Source organism: Carcharhinus amblyrhynchos, chromosome 7, assembly GCF_965287045.1.
Source record: "Carcharhinus amblyrhynchos chromosome 7, sCarAmb.v2.hapA, whole genome shotgun sequence".
NCBI lineage: Eukaryota > Metazoa > Chordata > Chondrichthyes > Carcharhiniformes > Carcharhinidae > Carcharhinus > Carcharhinus amblyrhynchos.
Genome location: NC_137330.1, coordinates 123,595,060 through 123,614,120, shown reverse-complemented (window position 1 = coordinate 123,614,120; position 19,061 = coordinate 123,595,060). Strand labels below are relative to the sequence as shown.

Below are 19,061 nucleotides of genomic sequence, written 5' to 3'. Positions count from 1 at the left end.
CATCAAGACATAGTTGTGAATTGGCAGAGGTGATTGACATAATAGGTTTTGGGAATGTTTTAAAAAAACAAAAGAAAGAAAAGGAAGATTTGAATTTAAGAAGCACTTTTCAACATCTCAGGGTGTCTCTAAGCACTTTACAATTAATGTAGTTACTGTTATAATGTAGTAAACATCAGTGGAGTGGTTTAGGCGAGTATTTGCTAGTGTGGTTGGGGAGGGTTTAAACTAGAATGACAGGGGGCTAGGAACCTAAGAAGGGTGACATGGGAAAGAGAAACAAGGACATAAAATGCAGTAGTGATAGACCAGGTAATCAAGTGCAAGAGGCAATGCAAAGAAAAGTTACAATGATGAAGAATGGCAAAACTAAAGGCTGTGTGTATTAATGCACAAAGCATTTGGAATAAGATAAACTAACTGACAGCGCAAATCAAGGTAAGTGGATATGAACTGATAGCCATTAGGGAGAAACGGTTAAAAGATCAAAACTGGAAAATTAATATTATTAGGGAGCAGATCAGAAACTCCAAGGTATGTTATGAAGTTAACCTAGATCCCAACTACTTTTGATTTTGGCATTAATGTGAGCGTAAGGTGTTTTGCTCTAGGTGTGATTCTATTGACCCACGAAGAAGCTTTTATTAAAACAAACTTTATTTAACAACATAATTAAAATATAACAAAAAGAATTAGCATAACTTTCACCAATTGAAATACTTAAAACATGATAAGATATGATTCTTAACTGCTAGTTATTTCCATTCATTCCAATTTAAGCAATATGCCCTTAGATGTAGACTTCTCTTCAGAATCAGTTATCAAGAACACAGACTTGCATGCATTCTCAGTCCTCCAGCCTTTTAACCCCTCTGGACAGAGAGACAGAGAAACTAGTTTAAATCCTCCCATGTGACACTTGAAAACCTCCCAGCCAAAATATTTATGTCGCCCCAATTTAGATGCAACCGTATTCGATGATTCAACGCAGGCTCCTTTGGAAATGAATCTGGGAGATAATTAGGGGGAACAGGGAAATGGGAGAGGAATTAAGCAGGTATTTTGCATCAGTCTTTACATCTTACTATTACTAAAGAATATGGGGGAGAAATTAAATACCATCACCAACAGTAGAGAAATAATATTCGGCAAATCGATGGGTTAAAGGCAGATACAACCCCTGGCCATGATGACTTGTACCCTAGGATCCTAAAAGAAGTAGGTACAGAGATAGTGATGCATTGGTTATAATTTTCCAAGAATTCTTGATTCTGGAAATAGCTTGGATTGGAAAACTGCCAATGTGACACCCATAGTTAAAAAGTGCGAGAAACAAAAAGCAGATAACTATAGGTTGATTATCTGACCAACTGTAGTTGGAAAAACATTGGAATCAATTATTTTATTTTATTCATTCGTGGGCCATGGGCCTCACTGGCTGGCCGGAATTTATTTCCCATCCCTAGTTGTCCTTGAGAAGGTGGTAGTGAGCTGCTTTCTTGAATTGCTGTGGTCCATGTTCTTTGGGTTGACTCACAATGCTATTAGGGAGGGAATTCCAGGATTTTGACTCAGCGACTGGAAAAGTCAAGGATGGTGAGTGGCTTGGAGGAGAACTTGCAGGTGGTGGTGTTCCCCATTTATCCCTTGTCCTAGATGGGCTTGGAAGGTGCCATCTAAGGATTTTTGGTAAATTACTGCAGTGCGTCTTGTAGATAGTGCACACTGCTGATGCCAGGTGGTCCATTCTGTTTCATTCCTTTGTTGAGACTTTGTACCAATTGTTACAACTGTGTGGCTTGCTAAGCTATTTCAGAGGGTAGTTGAGAGTCAACCACATTGCAGTGGCTCTGGAGTCACATGTAAGCCAGACCAAGTAAGGATGCAGATTTTTTTCCCTAAAGGGCACGAGTGAACCAGATAGGTTTTTCTGACAATGGCTTGGTCATAAGTAGACATTTAATTCCAGGTATTTGTTATTGAATTCAAATTCCGCTGTCTGCCTTGGTAGGATTCAAACCTGGGTCCCTAGAACATTATCTGGGTTTCTGGAATACTAATCAAATGATAATACCACTTGACCATCGCTTCCCCAGGCAAGTCATTGCAGCACATTTGAAAAATCATAGTGTAATCAAGCAGAGTCAATCATCATAACACAAAAACATAAGAACATAAGAAATAGGAGCAGGAGTAGGCCATCTAGCCCTTCGAGCCTACCCCGCCATTCAATAAGATCATGGCTGATCTGTTGTGGCTCAGTTCCACATTCCCGCCCTCTCCCCATAACCCTTAATCCCCTCGCTTATCAAAAACCCATCAACCCGCGTCTTAAAAATATTTAGTGAGGTAGCCTCCACCACTTCAAAGGGCAGAGAATTCCAGAGATTCGCCACCCTTTGAGTGAAGAAGTTCCTCCTCAACTCCGTTCTAAACCGCCCCCACTTTATCTTGAGGCTGTGCCCCCTAGTCCTACTATCCTTTCTGAGCGGGAAGAGTCTCTCCACCTCTATCCTGTCCGTCCCATTCATCATCTTATATGTCTCAATGAGATCTCCCCTCATTCTTCTAAACTCTAACGAGTACAAGCCTAGTTTATTCAGCCTCTCCTCATAGCTCAACCCCCTCAACTCCAGTATCAACCTAGTAAACCTCCTCTGCACTCCCTCCAAGGCCAAAATATCCTTGCGTAAGTGCGGCGACCAAAACTGCACACAGTACTCCAGCTGCGGCCTCACCAATGCCCTATACAGCTGCAGCAAGACCTCCCTACTTTTATATTCAATCCCCCTCGCTATGAAGGCCAGCATCCCATTAGCCTTCCTGACCACCTGCTGCACCTGCAGGCTGGGTTTTTGCGACTCATGCACAAGGACCCCGAGGTCCCTCTGCACCGTCGCCTGCTGCAGTTTTTCGCCACGTAAGTAATAGTCCTTCCTACCATTCTTCCTACCAAAGTGGACCACCTCACACTTGCCAACATTAAATTCCATTTGCCAGTTCCTGGCCCATTTGCCCAGCCTGTCTGGATCCTTCTGCAGACTTTCCACACCCTCCGCACAATTTGCCGTTCCACCAATCTTGGTGTCATCAGCAAATTTCGACACCATACACTCGGTTCCCTCCTCCAGATCATCTATATAAATGGTAAATAGCTGAGGCCCCAGCACTGACCCCTGGGGCACTCCACTAGTCACCAACCGCCAATCCGAATAGCACCCATTAACCCCGACTCTCTGCCTCCTATTTGACAACCAGTCCTCTACCCACGCTAACACCCTACCCCCAACTCCATGCCCCCTTACCTTCTGCAATAACCTCTTGTGAGGTACCTTGTCAAACACCTTCTGAAAATCAAGAAAGACCACATCCACCGACTCTCCTCTATCCACCGCCCTAAACACATCCTCATAGAACTCCAATAAATTTGTCAGACACGACTTCCCTTTAACGAAACCGTGCTGCGTCTGCTCTATCAAGCAATTCCCCTCAAGATGCCTCGCTATTTCCTCCTTGATGACGGATTCTAACATTTTACTTACAACAGACGTTAAACTAACCGGCCTATAATTCCCTGCCTTTTGCCTGCCACCTTTCTTAAACAACGGCGTAACATTAGCCGTTTTCCAATCTTCCGGCACTTCCCCGGAATCCAACGACGTTTGGAAAATAACCACCAAGGCATCCACTATCACCTCCGCCATTTCTTTCAGAACCCTCAGATGCATTCCATCCGGTCCTGGGGACTTGTCCACAATCAGTCCCTCCAGTCTGTTGAGCACCGCCTCTCTAGTGACAATAATGTTATTGAGACCCTCCAGTCCTACCACCTTTCCATCACTAACACCCGGCAAATTATTCACCTCCGTGACCTCCGTGAAGACCGAAACAAAAAAGTTATTCAAGATCTCAGCCATTTCCCCATCCCCTACCACTAAGTCCCCCCTCTCATCCTCTAAGGTCCAACGTTCACCCTAGCCAGCCTCTTCCTTTTTATATATTTATAAAAACTCTTGCTATCCTTTTTTATATTAAGCGCAAGCCCAGCTTCATAGCTTCTCCTACCCTTCTTTATCAACTTCTTTGTCAATCTTTGTTGACATTTAAACCTCTCCCAATCCTCTTCTCGCCCACTACTCTTAGCTACTCTAAACGCATCCGCTTTTAATTTAACACTTCACCTCCTTTGTTATCCACTGTTTATTACCTCTCCTCCTACGGTCCTTTTTAACCATCGGAATAAATTTCTGCTGAGCGCCAAGAAAGATCTCCTTAAAGATCCTCCACTGCTCCTCAGCAGACCTACCTTCCAACGTGCTCCCCAAGTCAACATTCGCCAATTCTTCTCTCATCCTACCATACTCTCCTCTGTTCAAACAAAGGACGCGTGTCCGGGAACCCACTTTCTCCTCCTCCATCTGCACCAGAAACTCCACCATACAATGATCACTCTCCTCAAGAGGATCCTTCACCACAAGGTCCCTAATTCTACCCGCCTCATTACACAACACCAGATCCAAGATTGCCCGCTTCCTCGTCGGCTCCAACACACACTATTCAAGGAAACTATCCCGGCAGCATTCCAAGAACTCCTCCTCGAGCCCACCGCATCCAACATGGGTCGACCAATCAATATGTAGATTGAAATCCCCCATAATTATTGCCGTTCCATTCCTGCACGCCGCACTTATTTGCGCGTTAACAGCCCGCCCCACCTCCAGATCATTATTCAGGGGCCTATAGACGACACCCACCAGCGTCTTCCTCCCTTTGCTGTTCCTAATCTCCACCCACAATGATTCCACTTTCTGCTCTTTGGTTCCTATATCATGGCTTCAATGAAAGGGAACTCATAGGCAGGAATTTTCTCCCCCTCCGTGGTGTATCTCACAGTGGCAGAAGGCAGCATGCTGCTCGTAGTTGGTGGGACTTTATGGTCCCGTGGTTATCAATGGGGTTTCCCTTTGAAGACAACACTCACCGCTGGAAAAGCTGCATGCCATCAGTGGGATTGCAGCAAGATTTCAGCACATATCTGACTAATTTATTAGTTTCCCTTGGAAGGCTTAAAGTGTGGGTAGTGGAGAACCAGTAGATGTGTTGTATTTGGACTTCCAGAAGGCATTTGCCAAGGTATCTCACAAAAGATTCAGTTATAAGATAAGAGCCCATGTTGTTGCAGGTAGTACATTAGCATGGATAGAGAATTGGCTGATGGGCAGGAAACAGCAAGTAGGGATGAGCAGTGCTTTTCTAATTGGTGACCTCTAATCAGTGGGTCACTACAGAGATCAGTGCTGCGTCTGCAATTGTTTACAATATATATTAATGACTTGGGGGAAGAAAGTGAATGTATGGTATCTAAATTCGCAGACATCGTAAGAATAGGTGGAAAGTAAGTTGCAAGAGGGATACAAGCAGTTTGCAAAGAGAGCTGAGTGAGAAGGGCTTTGGCTCGCTAGGCTTAGGCGAGAGCAGGATTAGAGAAGGTGAGTGGCAGATTTCTACCTTTCGCCACATACAGGAGGTTGGGACATGGCAGGGGCTATGGGGAGGAACATAAGCTGTGTTAGGTGCCGCATGTGGGAGTTCTTGGTGGCGTCACGTCTCCCCAAGGTCCACATCTGTGCTAAATGTTTAGAACTGCAGCGCTTGAGGGCCCGGGTGAGGCAACTCGAGGGGCGTCTGGAGGATGTGTTTCTGGTCAGGGAAAACGAGGAGATAATGGCTAGGAACCATGAGCAGGAAGAGGTCCCAAGGGCTGAAGAGCAGGAAGGGTGGACGACTGTTAGGCAGAAAAAGAGGAAGAAGAAGAGTAGTCATGGTCCCCCGGCCTCCCCAGTGGCCCCCCAGGATTCATCGACAGGGGCACAAAATGATAGGCAGGAAGGCCAGAATGACTTAGAGGGACAGAAGGGGGCTGGCAAGGTGATAGTGGTAGGGGATGGGAGGGTCCAAGGCATTGATAGGAGGTTCTGTGGGCAGAGGCGTGACTCCAGGATGGTGGTCTGCCTCCCTGGAGCAGGAGTAAAGGACGTAACAGAAAGGGTAGAGGGAATTTTGAAAGGGGAGGGGACCCAGGCAGAGGTCATAGTACACATAGGGGAGGGGGACATAGGAAGGAGGAGTAGGGTAGAGGTCTGTAGGCAATTTAGGGAGTTGGGGTCCAAACTAAAGAGCAGGACCTCCAGGGTGGGATTCTCTGGGTTGCTGCCTAGTACCAGCAGGGCAAAGAATGACGAGATCATGCAGCTGAATGCATGGTTGAGGGATTGGTGTAGAGGGCTTTACTTTTGTGGACCACTGGGAGGTATTTATGAGAGAAGGGCAACTGTACAGGAGGGGTGGGGAAAATTTGAATGGGAGGGGAACTAGTGTCTTAGCGGTGTGTTTAGGAATGCTTTAAACTAATAGGGAGGGGGGGTGGGGGTGTGGCTGGGAGAGAGTTGGGCGAAAGGAAAATTATCAGGGAGAAGGAAGTTCCGAGGGACACTCGTGGGTTGAACTGTGTCTGTTTCAATGCGAGGAGTGTGACAGGAAAAACGGATGAGCTTAGGGCCTTGATATAACATAAGAACATAAGAAATAGGAGCAGGAGTAGGCCAACTAGCCCTTCGAGCCTGCCCCGCCATTCAATAAGATCATGGCTGATCTGTCGTGGCTCAGTTCCACATTCCCGCCCTCTCCCCATAACCCTTAATCCCCTCTCTTATCAAAAACCCATCAACCCGCGTCTTAAAAATATTTAGCGAGGTAGCCTCCACCACTTCAACGGGCAGAGAATTCCAGAGATTCACCACCCTTTGAGTGAAGAAGTTCCTCCTCAACTCCGTTCTAAACCGCCCCCCCCTTTATCTTGAGGCTGTGCCCCCTAGTCCTACTATCCTTTCTGAGCGGGAAGAGTCTCTCCACCTCTATCCCATCCATCCCATTCATCATCTTATACGTCTCAATGAGATCTCCCCTCATTCTTCTAAACTCTAACGAGTACAAGCCTACTTTATTCAGCCTCTCCTCATAGCTCAACCCCGTCAACTCCGGCATCAGCCTAGTAAACCTCCTCTGCATTTCCTCCAAGGCCAAAATATCCTTGCGTAAGTACGGCACCCAAAACTGCACACAGTACTCCAGCTGCGGCCTCACCAATGCCCTATACAGCTGCAGCAAGACCTCCCTACTTTTATATTCAATCCCCCTCGCGATGAAGGCCAGCATCCCATTCGCCTTCCTGACCACCTGCTGCACCTGCAAGCTGGGTTTTTGCGACTCATGCACAAGGACCCCGAGGTCCTTCTGTACCGTCGCCTGCTGCAGTTTTTCGCCCCGTAAGTAATAGTCCTTCCTACCATTATTCCTACCAAAGTGGACCACCTCGCACTTGCCAACATTAAATTCCATTTGCCATTTCCTGGCCCATTCGCCCAGCCTATCTAGATCAAAGAACAAAGAACAACCCAGCACGGGAAACAGGCCTTTCGCCCCAACAAGCCCGCGCCGCCGCATAACCCTACACCTATTCTACCCTGCGTGTCTACGAATAGAACCCCTGACTTAGCCAGATTCAGGGGAGAATGGTGTCAATTTGGTAAAACCAATCAGCCTAAGACCAGATCTTTGGGGTGTGGGAGGAAACCGGAGCACCCGGAGGAAACCCACACAACCACAGGGAGAATGCGCAAACTCCCACAGACACAGGCCCAAATCCATGTATCTGCGCAGCTAGCAGTGCTAGTCACCGAGCTGTTGCGGCGCCCGTCTACCGGTCCAGGATCAAGCACACACACCGACACGAAGTACTATGCCACTCCTGGAACCTCGAAGAGTAGCCCACGCACGACCCACCGTGTGCATGCCCCTCGTTTGACAACGAGGTGGACTTCCACCTGCGGAATAAAAGACAAAAACGTTAATCACAAGCCTGCCTTTCCGGTGTCTCGAGGTTCTAACCCTTATTTAATAACCCCTACCATAACCCTCCATCCTCGTTTCACTCATGTGCCTATCTAACTGAACCTTAAACGAGTCCAACGTTCCCGCCTCCACCACCCTACTCGGTAGCGCGTTCCATACCCCCACAACTCTCTGCGTAAAGAACCTTCCTCTCATATCCAAATTATATCTCTCCCCCCTCACCCTTAAATCATGTCCTCTTGTATTTGTAACCAATCTAGGGAGCAGTCTCTCACTATTGACTCTGTCTATTCCCTTCAGTATCTTATATACCTCTATCATGTCCCCCCTCAATCTCCGTCTTTCCAAGGAGAACAGTCCCAGTTTCTCCAACCTTTCCTCGTAACCCAGCTCCTCCATGCCAGGCAACATCCTGGTAAACCTCCTCTGCACCCTCTCCAGAGCCTCCACGTCCTTCCGGTAGTAAGGTGACCAGAACTGGATGCAGTACTCCAAATGCGGTCTAACCAACGTTCTACACAACTGAAGCATTAGACGGCAGCTTTTAAACTCTATACCCCTTCCTATAAAGGCTAGCATTCCATAAGCCTTCCTGACAACATTCTCCACTTGTGTCGCAACCTTCATGGATTTGTGAACCTGCACTCCCAGGTCCCTCTGTGTTTCTATACTCCTAATTTGTCTACCTTTAATCACATAACTCCTCTCTACATTATTCCTTCCAAAATGCATCACCTCACATTTGTCAGGATTAAATTCCATCTGCCACCTATCTGCCCAATGCACCAACCTATCTATATCCTGTTGTATCACCTCACAATCCACTTCGGTGCCCGCCAACCCTGCCATCTTGGTGTCATCAGCAAACTTGCTGATCACACCACCTACGCTCTCTTCCAAGTCATTTATGTAGACTACAAAGAGGAGAGGTCCCAGTACTGAGCCCTGCGGCACACCACTGGTCACTGGCCTCCAGCCGGACAAAGTCCCCTCCACAACTACCCTCTGTCTCCTATTACCCAGCCAGTTCTCAATCCACCTAGCTACCTGACCTCGTATCCCATGCGCCTTAGCCTTTTCTACCAGCCTACCATGAGGGACTTTGTCAAACGCCTTACTGAAATCCATATAGATGACATCAACGGCTCTCCCATCGTCAACCGTTTTTGTCACCTCCTCAAAAAATTCCACCAGATTCGTAAGGCAAGACCTCCCTCTAACAAAGCCATGTTGCGTATCCCCAATCAGACCGCAACGCTCCAAATGCTCATACATCCTACCCCTAAGTACTTTTTCCATTAATTTCCCTACCACCGATGTCAAACTCACCGGCCTATAATTTCCAGGGTTATCCCTGCTACCTTTTTTGAACAGCGGTACCACATTTGCTACCCTCCAGTCTTCTGGGACCTCACCTGTGTCCAAAGAAGAGACAAAAATTTGCGCCAGAGGCCCAGCAATTTCACCTTTCACCTCCCTAAGCAGCCTGGGATAAATACCATCAGGACGCAGGTTGATGGGTTTTTGATAAGAGAGGGGATTAAGGGTTATGAGGAGAGGGCGGGAAAGTGGAACTGAGCAGCGACAGATCAGCCATGATCTTATTGAATGGCGGGGCAGGCTCGAAGGGCTAGATGGCCTACTCCTGCTCCTATTTCTTATGTTCTTATGCCCCGGAGCTTTATCCGTCCTTACGCTACCTAAAAGCCCTAGCACTTCCTCCCTCGTAATAGATATTTCCTGCAGCTGATCCTCAGCTCCCTCTAACAGACCGCACGATTCCGAGCCACTCTCCTCCGTGAATACCGACGCAAAGTATTCATTCAGGAGCTCCCCCATTCCCTCCGACTCAATACATATCTCCCCACTTTTGTCCCTAAGGGGACCAATTTTCCCTCTAACTACTCTCTTGCTCCTAATATAGGAATAAAATGCCTTCGGATCCTTAATCCTACCAGCCAAAGCCATTTCATGCCCTCTCTTCGCCCTTCTAATTCCCCTTTTTAGCTCCCTCCTACTCACTCTATATTCCTCCAGCGCACTCTCCGTACCCAGTCGTTTCGACCTAACATACGCCTCCCTCTTCTTCCTGACCAAGTCTTCAATACCCCCTGTAATCCACGGCTCTCTAATCCTACCTTTCCCATCCTTCCGCTTAACCGGAACATACCTCCCCTGCAGCCATTTCATTTTGCCCTTAAAAGCCTCCCACTTGCCAACCGTGGACTTGCCAGCTAACAGTCCCTCCCAATCAGTGTCCTGCAGCTCCCTCCTAATCCTGCCATAGTTCGCCTTTCCCCAGTTCAGCACACTCCCGTTCGGCTGGCACTCGTCCCTTTCCATTTTTATCCTAAAGTGGACAGACTTGTGGTCACTATTAGCCACATGTTCGCCTACCTCTACCTCTCCCACCTGCTCCGGCTCATTACCCAACACTAAATCCAGTATAGCCCCTCCCCTAGTCAGACTAGTTACATACTGCTCTAGAGACCCTTCCAAAACACATTTCACAAACTCCTCTCCCTCCGTACCCCCAGCTCTAGGCCCCCTCCAATCCACTCCAGGAAGATTAAAATCACCCACTACAACCACCCTATTCTTCCCGCACCTATCCAAAATGCCCCTGCAAATGCCTTCCTCCACTGACCTCGGGCTGTTGGGTGGCCTATAATACACCCCTAGCAACGTAATCTCTCCCTTTTTATTCCTCAACTCCACCCACACTGACTCAATCCCTATCTCTTCTATATTGTCCTCCCTCTGCACTACTGTGATGCTTTCCTTGACTAACAGTGCCACCCCTCCACCTCTCTTCAACCCTCCTCTGTCACACCTAAAACACTTGTACCCAGGAACATTCAGCTGCCAGTCCTGCCCTTCCCTTAACCATGTCTCTGTTACAGCCACCACATCTAACTTCCTCACAAACATCAAGGCCCTAAGCTCATCCGTTTTCCCTGCCACACTCCTAGCATTGAAACAGACACAGTTCAACCCACAAGTGTCCCTCGGAACCTCCTTCTCCCTGATACTTTTCCTATCACCCGACTCTCTCCCAGCCACCTCCCCACCCCGCCTCCATATTAGTTTAAACCCTTCATAAACACCCCAGCTAACCTCCCCGCTAAGACATTAGTTCCCCTCCCGTTCAAATTCTCCCCACCCCTCCTGTACAATTGCCCTTCTCTCCTAAACACCTCCCAGTGATCCACAAAAGTAAAGCCCTCCACCCTACACCAATCCCTCAACCATGCATTTAGCTGCATGATCTCGTCATTCTTTGCCCTGCTGGTACTGGGCAACAACCCAGAGAGTGCCACCCTGGAGGTCCTACTCTTTAGTTTGGCCCCCAACTCCCTAAATTGCCTACGGACCTCTACCCTACTCCTCCTTCCTATGTCCCCCTCCCCTACATGTACTATGACCTCAGCCTGTGCCCCCTCCCCTTTCAAAATTCCCTCTACCCTGTCCGTTACATCCTTGACCCCTGCTCCAGGAAGGCAGACCACCATCCTGGAGTCACGCCTCTGTCCACAGAACCTCCTATCGATACCTCTGACCCTCCCGTCCCCTACCACTATCACCTTGCCAGCCCCCTTCTGTCCCTCTAAGTCAGTCACCTCCTCCTGCCTATCTTTCTGTGCCCCTGTCGACGAACCATGGGGGGCCTCTGGGGAGGCCGGGGGACCCTGACTACTCTTCTCCTTCCTCTTTCCCCTCCTAACAGTCGTCCATCCTCCCTTCTCTTCAGCCCTTGAGACCTCCTCCTGCACATGGTTCCCAGCCATTATCTCCTCGTTCTCCCTGACTAGAAACGCATCTTCCAGCCGCCCCTCGAGTTGCCTGACCCGGGCCCTCAAGCGCTGCAGTTCTAAACATTTACTGCAGATGTGGACCTTGGGGACACGTGACACCACCAGGAACTCCCACATGTGGCACCTGACGCAACTTACATTCCTCCCTATATTCCCTACCTTCTGTAGACTCTCACCACCCTCCACACAATTTGCCTTTCCACCAATCTTGATGTTTGTGAGGAAGTTAGATGTGGTGGCTGTAACGGAGACGTGGTTACGAGAAGGGCAGGACTGGCAGCTGAATGTTCCTGGGTATAAGTGTTTTAGGTGTGACAGAGGAGGGTTGAAGAGAGGTGGTGGGGTGGCACTGTTAGTAAAGGAGAACATCACAGTAGTGCAGAGGGAGGACAGTATGGAAGAGATAGGGATTGAGTCACTGTGGGTGGAGTTGAGGAATAAAAAGGGAGAGATTACGATGCTAGGGATTATACTATAGGCCACCCAACAGCCCGAAGTCAGTGGAGGAAGGCATTTGCAGGGGCATTTTGGATAGGTGCGGGAAGAATAGGGTGGTTGTAGTGGGTGACTTTAATCTTCCTGGAGTGGATTGGAGGGGGCCTAGAGCTGGGGGTACGGAGGGAGAGGAGTTTGTAAAATGTGTTTTGGGAGGGTCTCTAGAGCAGTATGTAACTAGCCCGACTAGGGAAGGGGCTATATTGGATTTAGTGTTCGGTAATGAGCCAGGGCAGGTGGTTGAGGTTGAGGTAGGCGAACATGTGGCTAACAGTGACCACAAGTCCGTCTACTTTAGGATAAAAATGGAAAGGGATGAGTGCCGGCCGAACGGGAGTGTGCTGAACTGGGGAAAAGCGAGCTATAGCCGGATTAGGAGGGAGCTGCAGGACACTGATTGGGAGGGACTGTTAGCTGGCAAGTCCACGGTTGGCAAGTGGGAGGCTTTTAAGGGCAAAATGAAAATGTTGCAGGAGAGGTATGTTCCGGTTAAGCGGAAGGATGGGAAAGGTAGGATTAGAGAGCCGTGGATTACAGGGGGTATTGAAGACTTGGTCAGGAAGAAGAGGGAGGCGTATGTTAGGTCGAAACAACTGGGTACGGAGAGTGCACTGGAGGAATATAGAGAGAGTAGGAGGGAGCTAAAAAGGGGAATTAGAAGGGCGAAGAGAGGGCATGAAATGGCTTTGGCTGGTAGGATTAAGGAAAATCCAAAGGCATTTTATTCCTATATTAGGAGCAAGAGAGTAGTTAGAGGGAAAATTGGTCCCCTTAGGGACAAAAGTGGGGAGTTATGTATTGAGTCGGAGGGAATGGGGGAGCTCCTGAATGAATACCTTGCGTCGGTGTTCATGAAGGAGAGGGGTTCGGTGTCGTGCAGTGTCTTGGAGGGAGCTGTGGATCAGTTGCAGGAAATATCTATTACGAGGGAGGAAGTGCTAGGGCTTTTAGGTAGCGTAAGGACGGATAAAGCTCCGGGGCCTGATGGTATTTATCCCAGGCTGCTTAGGGAGGTGAAAGATGAAATTGCTGGGCCTCTGGCGCAAATTGTTGTCTCTTCTTTGGACACAGGTGAAGTCCCAGAAGACTGGAGGGTAGCAAATGTTGTACCGCTGTTTAAAAAAGGTAGTAGGGATAACCCTGGAAATTATAGGCCGGTGAGTTTGACATCGGTGGTAGGGAAATTAATGGAAAAAATACTTAGGGGTAGGATGTATGAGCATTTGGAGCATTGCGATCTGATTAGGGATACGCAACATGGCTTTGTTAGGGGGAGGTCTTGCCTTACGAAGGCAAGAATTCTGGTAGAATTCTTTGAGGAGGTGACAAAAACGGTTGACGATGGGAGAGCCGTTGATGTCGTCTATATGGATTTCAGTAAGGCATTTGACAAAGTCCCTCATGGTAGGCTGGTAGAAAAGGTTAAGGCGCATGGGATACGAGGTCAGGTAGCTAGGTGGATTGAGAACTGGCTGGGCAGTAGCACAGTAAAAAGTCTGACAACACCAGGTTTTAGTCCAACCTATTTATTTGATAATATTATCAAATAAATAGGTTGGACTAAAACCTGGTGTTGTCAGACTTTTTACTGTGTTTACGCCAGTCCAACGCCGGCATACCCACATCATGGGCAGTAGCAGACAGAGGGTAGTTGTTGAGGGGACCTTTTCGGGCTGGAGGCCAGTGACCAGTGGTGTGCCACAGGGCTCAGTACTGGGACCTCTCCTCTTTGTAGTATACATAAACGACTTGGAAGAGAGCGTAAGTGGTGTGATCAGCAAGTTTGCGGATGACACCAAGATGGCAGGGTTGGCGGATACTGAAGTGGAATGTCAGGTGATACAACAGGATATAGATAGGTTGGTACATTGGGCAGATAGGTGGCAGATGGAATTTAATCCTGACAAATGCGAGGTGATGCATTTTGGAAGGAATAATGCAGAGAGGAGCTATGTGATAAAAGGTAGACAGATTAGGAGTATAGAAATACAGAGGGACCTGGGAGTGCAGGTTCACCAGTCTGTGAAGGTTGCGACACAAGTGGAGAAGGTTGTGAGGAAAGCTTATGGAATGCTAGCCTTTATAGGAAGGGGTATAGAGTATAAGAGCTGCCGTCTGTTGCTTCAGTTGTACAGAACGTTGGTTAGACCGCATTTGGAGTACTGCGTCCAGTCCTGGTCACCTTACTACCGGAAGGACGTGGAGACTCTGGAGAGGGTGCAGAGGAGGTTTACCAGGATGTTGCCTGGCATGGAGGGGCTGGGTTACGAGGAAAGGTTGGAGAAACTGGGACTTTTCTCCTTGGAAAGACGGAGATTGAGGGGGGACATGATAGAGGTATATAAGACACTGAAGGGAATAGATAGAGTCAATAGTGAGAGACTGCTCCCTAGACTGGGTACAATTACGAGAGGTCATGATTTAAGGGTGAGGGGGGAGAGGTATAATTTGGATGTGAGAGGCAGGTTCTTTACGCAGAGGGTCGTGGGGGTATGAAACGCGCTACCGAGTAGGGTGGTGGAGGCAGGAACGTTGGACTCGTTTAAGGTTCACTTAGACAGACACATGAGTGAAACGAGGATGGAGGGTTATAGTAGGGGCTATTAAATAAGGTCAGAGCCTCGGGAGATACCGGAAATGCAGACTTGTATGTTAACGTTTTTGTCTTTTTATTCCGCAGGTGGAGGTCCACCTTGTTGTCAAACAAGGGGCACGCACACGGTGGGTCGTGCGTGGGCTGCTCTTGGAGGTTCCGGGAGTGGCCTAGTACTTCGTGTTGGTGTGTGTGCTTGATCCTGGACCGGTAGACGGGCGCCGCAACAGCTCAGTGACTAGCACTGCTGGCTGTGCAGATACATGGATTTGGGCCTGTGTCTGTGGGAGTTTGCGCATTCTCCCTGTGGTTGTGTGGGTTTCCTCCGGGCGCTCCGGTTTCCTCCCACACCCCAAAGATGTGCTCTTAGGCTGATTAGTTTACCAAATTGACACTATTCTCCCCTGAATCTGGCTAAGTTAGGGGTTCCATTCGTAGACACGCAGGGTAGAATAGGTGTAGGGTGATGCGGCGGCGCGGACTTGTTGGGCCGAAGGGCCTGTTTCCCGTGCTGGGTTGTTCTTTGTTCTTTGTAGATATTGATATTGCAACACAACAGGACTTGGGGGTATTTACTTCATAGCGAAGGGGATTGAATATAAAAGTAGGGAGGTCTTGCTGCGGCTGTATAGGGCAATGGTGAGGCTGCAGCTGGAGTACTGTGTGCAGTTTTGGGTGCTGTACTTATGCAAGGAATTTTTGGCCTTGGAGGGAGTGCAGAGGAGGTTTACTAGGCTGATGCCGGAGTTGAGGGGGTTGAGCTATGAGGAGAGGCTGAATAAAGTAGGCTTGTACTCGTTAGAGTTTAGAAGAATGAGGGGAGATCTCATTGAGACGTATAAGATGATGAATGGGATGGATAGGATAGAGGTGGAGAGACTCTTCCCGCTCAGAAAGGACACTAGGACTAGGGGGCACAGCCTCAAGATAAAGTGGGGGCGGTTTAGAACAGAGTTGAGGAGGAACTTCTTCACTCAAAGGGTGGTGAATCTCTGGAATTCTCTGCCCGTTGAAGTGGTGGAGGCTGCCTCGCTAAATATTTTTAAGACGCGGGTTGATGTGTTTTTGATAAGCGAGGGGATTAAGGGTTATGGGGAGAGGGCGGGAAAGTGGAACTGAGCCACGACAGATCAGCCATGATCTTATTGAATGGCGGGGCAGGCTCGAAGGGCTAGATGGCCTACTCCTGCTCCTATTTCTTATGTTCTTATGTTCTTATACCCTTCAAGGGATTTACTTGATCCCAGCTGCCTTTGAATGTCATGTGCCTCTTTCTTCTTCTTGACCAGGGCCTCAATATCCCGAGTTGTCCTGGGTTCCCTACTTCTACCAGCTTTGCCCTTCACTCTAAGAGAAATGTATTTACTCTGAACCCTGGTTAATACACTTACCAAACATCCCTTTGCCTTCCCACAGACTCCCCCAATTAACTTTTGAAAGCTCCTGCTGATACCATCAAAATAGGCCTTGCCCCAATTTAGAATTTTAACTTTTGGGCCAGACCTATCACTCTCCATAGCTATCTTGAAACTGATAGAATTATGGTCACTGGTCCCAAAGTGATCCCTCGCTAACACTTCTGTCACTTGCCCTTCCTTATTTCTCAAGAAGAAGTCAAGTTTTGCCCCCTCTCTAGTTGGGCCATCCACATACTGAATGAGAAATTCCTCCTGAATACATTCAACAAATTTCTCTCCATCCAACCCTCTAATACTATGGCTGTCACACTCAATATTGCGAAAGTTAAAATCTCCGACTATATTATCCCAGTCCCACATACCCATCCATGCCCTGAGTTCATCTGCCTTGCCCATAAGGCCTCTTGCATTGAAATAAATGCAATTTAATCTGGACTTCCCTTGCTCTTTGTCTTGCTTTTGCCTGATCTGTCTGGTACTATGATTACTGACACTGCCTTTACTACTTAATGTGCTGTCTTTAACTTCTGTGCTGTCCTCAAACTTCTCTTTTGTCCCTCTACTGCTTTGGATCCTACCTTCCTGTCAAACTAGTTTAAACCCTCTTGAGTGGCTCCCCACCAGGATGTTAGTGCCTCTCTAGTTCAGTTGTAACCCATCCCTCTTGAACAGGTCAGCCCTTTCCCAGAAAAGATCCCAATGATCCAAAAATTTAAATCCCTGCCCTCTGCACCAGTTCTCAAGCCACACATTCATCTGCCTAATCTTCCTATTCCTATTCTCACTAGCACGTGGCTGTGGTAGTAGTCCTACCTTCGAGGTCCTGCACTTTAGCCTTCTGCCTAACTCTCTATATTCACATTTCAGGACCTCATCCCTTTTCTTACCTATGTCTTTGGTATCAATGTGTACAACAAGATCTGGCTGCTCACCCTTCCCCTTAAGAATGTCCTGCAACCATTCAGAGACATCCTTGACCCTGGCACCAGGGAGGCATCACTCCATCCTGGAGTCTCGATTGTGGCCACAGAAACGCCTGTTTGTGCCTCTAACTAGTGAGTCCCCTATTACTACTGCTCGTTTGCTCTTTGCCCGACCCTGTCACACAGCAGAACTAGCTCTGGTGTCACAGGCCTGGCTGCAGCTAGTATCTCCCCCTGACAGGCTATCCTGCTCAACAGTATCCAAAATAATATACCTGTTTGAAAGGGGAATAGGCACAGGAGACTCCTACAGTACCTGCGTGCCTCTGCAGCCGGTCACCCATCTCCCTGTCTGAACCTGTTGTGTGACAACCTCCCTGTAACTAATGTCTGTCACACTCTCTGCCTCCTGTACGCTCTGCAGTGCATCCACTTGCCGAACAATGCAGTCTGTGAGGAGCTGCAACTGGACACACTTCCTGCAGACATAGTTGTCAGGGAGATGAAGAAGGGCGTATGTTTATGGGATGGTGTTTAACTTATAACTACAGAAATAGCTAGCTGTTAGGAGATATGCTGTGTCATGTTTAAGTCTTGTAATTGGTAAAGGATAATCTTATTAAGATATCTTGTTATATCTTAACTGTGTTCTTAAATAAACTTTGTTTGATAAAAGCTTTCTGATGGGTCACTTGAATCATACCTGAAGTGAAGCATTTATGCTCACCAATGCCAAACTCAAATGTAAAACTTAGGGCCTAGGCTAACTTCACAAAAACAGCATTGAATTTCTGGCCTGGATCTTAAGACTTGGGGTACAGCGACAAGGAGGCAGATTTCTCCTTGGGTCTGCAAGAAGCAATTATTCCTCTCTCTTTCTCGCGCTCTTTCTCACTCTTGCCTTCTCCCTCGCTCTTGCCCTCTCTCTCGCACTTGCGCTCTCTCTTGCTCTTGCGCTCTCTCTCTCATGCTCTCTGTCTCGCGTTGTCTCTCGCGCTCTCTCTCTCTTTCTTGCACGCTTTCTCTCTCTGCTGAGATTTTCCAGCATTTTCTATTTTTGTTTCAGATTCCAGCATCCGTGGTGTTTTGCTTTTATTACAGAAAATAGATCACTCTCTCTCCAGAGGTGTTCTGGAGGATTGAGGACTGGCAGCTCACATAAGCCTGTATTTATTTTTGCTAATTGGTTTTCAAGAAGAGTTTAAGTCTGTGGAATATTGCTTAAGTTGGGACTAATAGAAATATGTTAGCATTTAAGAATTGTGTCTCATTATTTTTAAGTACTTCAGTAGTTGCAAGTTAAGCTAATTAATTTGTTGTATTTAAACTGTATTGTTAAAAAATTTTTTTTAGTCCAATTGTATCAATAGAATCACAACTTATCTTCACATTAATGCCAAAATAAAAAAATATAGTTCAGGCTTAGTAAGGCTTCATAACATTCTTTGATGGTTTCTGATGGAACAGAACATAGAACATTACAGCACAGTAAAGGCCCTTCAGCCCTTGATGTTGTGCCAAGCTATGTCAAAACCTAAGATCAAGCTATCCCACTCCCTATCATTTTGGTGTGCTCCATGTGCCGATCCAATAACTGCTTGAAAGTTCCTAAAGTGTCTGACTCCACTATCACAGCAGGCAGTCCATTTCACACCCCAGCCACTCTCTGAGTGAGGAATCTATCTCGGACATCCCTCCTATATCCCCCACCGTGAATCTTATAGTTATGCCCTCTAGTAACAGCTACATCCAACCAAGGAAATAGTCTCTGCGCGTCCTTTCTATCTATCCCCCTCATCATCTTATAAATCTCCATTAAGCCGCCTCGCATCCTCCTCCACTCTAAAGAGAAAAGCCCCAGCTCCCTCAACCTTTCCTCATAAGATAGATTTTTTCTTAGCCTAAT

At 47.6% G+C, this 19,061-nt stretch overlaps 1 protein-coding gene across 3 annotated transcripts in view; it reads left to right on the top strand.

The window, feature by feature from the left end:
* Nucleotides 1-19,061, top strand: part of enah (ENAH actin regulator) — a 561,715-nt gene that overhangs the window by 301,179 nt on the left and 241,475 nt on the right. The gene's annotated exons all lie outside the window — the stretch shown is intronic.